Source organism: Saccopteryx leptura, chromosome 5, assembly GCF_036850995.1.
Source record: "Saccopteryx leptura isolate mSacLep1 chromosome 5, mSacLep1_pri_phased_curated, whole genome shotgun sequence".
Classification (NCBI taxonomy): Eukaryota; Metazoa; Chordata; class Mammalia; order Chiroptera; family Emballonuridae; genus Saccopteryx; species Saccopteryx leptura.
This window is the reverse complement of record NC_089507.1, coordinates 115,347,000-115,352,999: the sequence shown is the minus strand read 5'-3', so window position 1 is coordinate 115,352,999 and position 6,000 is coordinate 115,347,000.

Here is a 6,000-nt window from a genome sequence, read left to right as displayed (position 1 = left end):
CTGCTATTGCTTTCATGAATGTTGTAAATTACTATTGCAGGTTGTTCTGCCCAGTCTAGTGTGTCTATGTCTTTACTGATGATGCCACGTCCGGATTGCACCTCTGCTCACATTGCCGTGGTGGTTTGTGCACAGCCTTCCGTGGCGATATTCATGGGCTCTGTCATTTCGCCAAAGCACAACTCCAGTCTGTGATGCAGCATCATGGCAGATTTCCATCAAAGTGACATTTAGCATTAGAAACATTGTACATTTTTGGCCTGGAAAACATTACCCAACAGGTCCACCCATTCTAAAATTCTTCTTGCAAGATGCAATTTAAAAAAACAAATTTTATTTTATTGTTTTTTCTGTCATTTGGCCTAGAGAGGAGTTTCCAATCCAGCCAAAGGTGGAAAGGACTTAAAGGCTCAAATGGAAAGGGACACATACCAGTGCTCTCATTACTGCAGGATACACATTCTCTCTCCCCAGATGGAAGGTGTACACGCCTCTAAGACTTCACAGGGTGTTGTATTTCTGTCCACAAATTAGCTGTTATTCTTTTCCAACTCCAGTTCCTAATTCCTATACACTTTTGCAACAAAGAGGGGATGAGGGCATTAATATATTCCTGGACAAGTCTAAGAATTGCTGTCTCACAGTACTGTCCTGTGACTGTGATGACCATGCTTTGCATCCTGACTTGGGAAAGCTGTTTAGATTGCCTGTCAGGTTATCCTTCCAACATAAACGTGCTTTACAGTACGCATGATAGTTAACTCATTATAATCAGCTCTGAGAATGATTTAAATTTGCAAGAGCATTTGTATGTTATGAGACAAGACTTCCTTAAGGATTATGCGACATCAGTTTGTGATTGAATTTTGTCATTAGCTCATTTGTCACCTTGGTGAAATCACTAGACATGTATAAGCACCAGTACTGTGAGGCTTATGTGATCACTAATATCTCTACCAATTTAAGGTGTTTGTTTCTGAAATTCATGTATTTCACTGTAATTCTTTTGCTATGTTAAAAATGCTAATTAGAGGAATGCTAGACTTCAAAGTTCACATACAAACCGATACACACAGTCACATGAACACACACATGTTAATAGTTAATGTACAAACCGGACTTGAAAATGCTTATTTCTATAGGGGCTGATACAGAACACTTACCAAGTGCTTTTGGAAGAGGTTTGATAAAGGGGGAAGTCAAGGCACAATCAAAGAATCATCTTGGTAAGAACAAAAATATTTAACAATTATTTGTTATTTATTTACTTTCCCAGGAGTTCATATTTAACTTTCAACGACCACAATAACTATATGCTCTTTATTTTTAGTGTTTTTAAAACATTTTTGTTAATTTATTGTGTTGACATAGTTTCAAGTGTCCATTCAATATATCACCCTCTTCATATCTCAACCTGCCACCTTATGCCTTTTTCTGATGATGAAAAGTCTCCTTCCTCCCCCCTTCCCCACTTTTGCCCTACCCCCTACTCCACCACCCCTTCCCTCTGGCTATTGCTATCTTGTTGTCTGTATCTGTGTGTTATGTATATTTGATTTTGGCTCATTCGTTCACTTTCTTTGATCCCATCCCCACATCACCATTCACTATGACACTTGTCCATCTGTCCCCTGTGTTTGTGCCTGTTTCTATTGTGTTCCTCAGTTTATTGTGTTTATTAGACTCTGCATATAAGTAAGATAATGTGATATTTGTCTCTGGGTGGTTTATTTCACTTAGCATAATAATCTCCAACTCTATGCATTCTGTCTTAAAAGGTAAGATTTTGTTTATTTATTCATTTATTTTAATTTTACTAGGGTGACATCAATAAATCAGGGTACATATGTTCAAAGAAAACATGTCCAGGTTATCTTGTCAATCAATTATGTTGCATACCCATCACCAAAGTCAGATTGTCTTCCATCACCTTCTATCTAGTTTTCTTTGTGCCTCTCCCCCTCCCCCTTCCCCTCTCCCTCCCCTCCACCCCCGGTAACCACCACACTGTTGTCAATGTCTCTTAGTCTCGTTTTCATATCCCACCTATGTATGAAATAATGCAGTTCTTAATTTTTTCTGATTTACTTATTTCACTCCGTATAATGTTATCAAGATCCCATCATTTTGTTGTAAATAATCCAATGTCATCATTTCTTATGACTGAGTAGTATTCCATAGTGTATATGTGCCACATCTTCTTTATCCAGTCTTCTATTGAAGGGCTTTTTGGTTGTTTCCATGTCTTGGCCACTGTGAACAATGCTGCAATGAACATGAGGCTGCATGTGTCTTTACATACCAGTGTTTTTGAGTTTTGGGGGTATATACCCAGTAGAGGGATTGCTGGGTCATAAGGTAGTTCTATTTTCAGTTTTTTGAGAAACCAACATCCTTTCTACCTAATGGTTATACTACTACATTCCCACCAACAGTGAATGAGGGTTCCTTTTTCTCCACAGCCTCTCCAACATTTGCTATTACCTGTCTTGTTAATAATAGCGAATCTAACAGGTGTGAGGTGGTATCTCATTGCAGTTTTGATTTGCATTTCTCTAATATCTAAAGAAGATGAGCATCTTTTCATATATCTGTTGGCCATTTGTACTTCCTCCTGGGAGAAGTGTCTATTCATGTCCTCTTCCCATTTTTTTTTGGATTGTTTGTTTGTTTGTTGTTGAGTTTTCTGAGTTCTTTGTATATTTTGGATATTAGGCCCTTATCTGAGCTGTTGTTTGAAAATATCATTTCCCATTTAGTTGTCTGTCTGTTTATTTTGTTGTCAGTTTCTCTTGCTGAGCAAAAACTTCTTAGTCTAATGTAGTCCCATTTATATATTTTTGCCATCCCTTAACTATGGAGTCAAATTCATAATATACTCTTTAAAACCAAGGTCTATAAGTTTAGAACGTATGTCTTCTTCTATGTACTTTATTGTTTCAGGTCTTATATTTAGGACTTTGATCCATTTTGAATTAATTTTAGTACAAGGGGACAAACTGTACTCGAGAGTCATTCTTTTGCATGTGGCTTTCCAGTTTTCCCAGCACCATTTGTTGAAGAGGCTTTCTTTTCTCCATTGTGTGTTGTTGGCCCCTTTATCAAAAATTATTTGACCATATATATCTGGTTTTATTTCTGGACTTTCGATTCTGTTCCATTGGTCTGCGTGTTTATTTTTCTGCCAATACCATGCTGTTTTGATTGTCGTGGCTTTATAATATAGTTTGAAGTCAGGTATTGTAATGCCCCCAGCTTCATTCTTTTTCGTTAGGATTGCTTTGGCTATTCGGGGTTTTTTATACTTCCATATAAATCTGATGGTTTTTTGTTCCATTTCTTTAAAAAATGTCATTGGAATTTTGATGAAAATTACATTAAATTTGTACATTGCTTTGGGTAATATGGCTACCTTGATTATATTTATTCTTCCTATCCAAGAACAAGGAATATTCTTCCATCTCATTGTATCCTTTTTGGTTTCCCTTAACAGTACTTTGTAGTTTTCATTATATAGGTCCTTTACATTCTTTGTTATGTTTATTCCTAGGTATTTTATTTTTTTGTTGCAATCGTGAAGGGGATTATTTTTTTTAGTTCATTCTCAAATGTTTCATTGTTGGCATATAGAAAGGCTACGGACTTTTGTATGTTAATTTTGTATCCTGCGACCTTACTGTATTGGCTTATTGTTTCTAGTAGTCTTTTTGTAGATTCTTTGGGGTTTTCGATGTATAGGATCATATCTGCAAAAAGTGATACCTTTACTTTTTTTCCGATATGGATGCCTTTTATTTCTTTGTCTTGTCTGATTACTCTGGCTAGAACCTCTAGCACCACATTAAATATCATAAGAGTGGAGAGAGTGGACAACCCTGTCTTGTTCCTGATTTAAGGGGGAAAGCCTTCAGTTTTGTGCCATTTAATATGATGTTAGCTGATGGTTTATCATATATGGCCTTTATCATGTTGAGATATTTTCCTTCTATATCCATTTTGTTGAGAGTCTTAAACATAAAATTGTGTTGTATTTTATTGAATGCCTTTTCTGCGTCTATTGATAAGATCATGAGGTTTTTGTTCTTTGTTTTGTTGATATGGTGTATTATGTTAACCGTTTTACATATGTTGAACCATCCTTGAGATTCTGCGATGAATCCCACTAGATCATGATGTATTATTTTTTTAATATTTTGTTGTATTTGATTTGCTAGTATTTTGTTTACTATTTTAGCATATGTATTCATTAGAGATATTGGTCTGTAGTTTTCTGTTTTTGTGCTTTTCTTGCCCTGTTTCGGTATAAGAGTTATGTTCGCCTCATAAAATGTGTATGGAAGTATTGCTTCTTCTTCAATTTTTTGGAAGACTTTGAGTAGAATAGGAACCAAGTCTTCTTTGAATGTATGATAGAATTCTCTATTATAACTGTCTGGGCCTGGACTTTTATTTTTGGGGATGTTTTTAATAGTTTTTCTATTTCTTCCCTACTAGTTGATCTGTTTAGGCTTTCTGCTTCTTCTTTTTTTTTTTTTCTCTGTTTCTTCTTGACTCAGTCTAGGAAGGTTGTATTTTTCTAGGAATATATCCATTTTTTTCTAGATTTTTGAATTTAGTGGCATAAAGTTTTTCGTAGTTTTCTACAATAATTCTTTGTATATCTATGATATCTGTGGTGATTTCTCCTCTTTCATTTTGGATTTTGTTTATATGAATCCTTTCTTTTTTTTCCTTGGTAAGTCTTGCCAAGGGTTTGTCAATTTTGTTGATCTTTTCAAAAAACCAGCTCCGTGTTTTATTAATTTTTTCTATAGTTTTTCCATTCTCTAATTCATTTATTTCTGCTCTGATTTTTATTATCTTTTTTCTTTGTCTGGATTTGGTTTGTCTTTGTTCTTCTTTGTCCAGTTCCTTAAGGTGTGAAGTTAAGTGGTTCACTTGGGCTCTCTCTTGTTTGTTCATATATGCCTGAAGTGATATGAACTTCCCTGTTATCACTGCTTTTGCTGCATCCCATAGATTCTGATATGTCGCATTGTCATTTTCATCTGTCTGTATATATCTTTTGATCTCTGCGCTTATTTCTTCTTTGACCCACTCATTTTTTAAAAGTATGTTGTTTAGTTTCCACATTTTTGGGGGATTTTTTTCTTCTTTTTTGCAGTTCAATTCTAGTTTCAAGGCTTTATGATCAGAAATTATACTTGGTACAACTTCAATTTTTCTGAATTTGCTGATGTTATTTTTGTGACCCAACGTATGGTCAATTCTTTTTTTTTTTATTTGAGTCCTCTCTCGCTTTATCTTGGTGAGTCTAGTTAAAGGTTCATCAATCTTCTTTACCTTTTCAAAGAACCAGCTCCTAGTTTCATTGATCCTCTGTGTTGTTTCTTTAGCCTCTATGTCATTTATTTCTGCTCTGACTTTTATTATTTCCTTCCTTTTACTACATTTGGGCTTTACATGCTGTTCTTTTTCTAATTCTTTTAGATGCACGGTTAAGCTGTTTATTTGAACTTTTTCTAGCCTCTGAAAGTGTGCCTGTAGTGCTATGAACTTCCCTCTCAGTACTGCTTTTGCTGTGTCCCATAAATTTTGAGTTGTTGTATGCTCATTGTCATTCATTTCTAGGAATTTTTTTATTTCTTCTTTGATCTCATTCTTAATCCATTCATTATTTAACAACCTGCTATTTAGTTTCCATGTGTTTGAGAATTTTTGAGCTTTTCTGTTGTGGTTCATTTCTAGTTTCATGCCATTGTGATCGGAGAAAGTGCTTGATATGATTTCAGTCTTCTTAAATTTGTTGAGAGCACTTTTGTGCCCTAACATGTGGTCTATCCTAGAGAATGTACCATGAGCACTTGAAAAGAATGTATATTCTGCTGCTTTAGGGTGAAAGGTTCTGAAGATATCTATTAAATCGAGTGGATCTAGTGTTTTCAATAAGTCTGCTGTTTCTTTGTTAGTTTTCTTTCTTGAGCATCTATCTAGTGATGT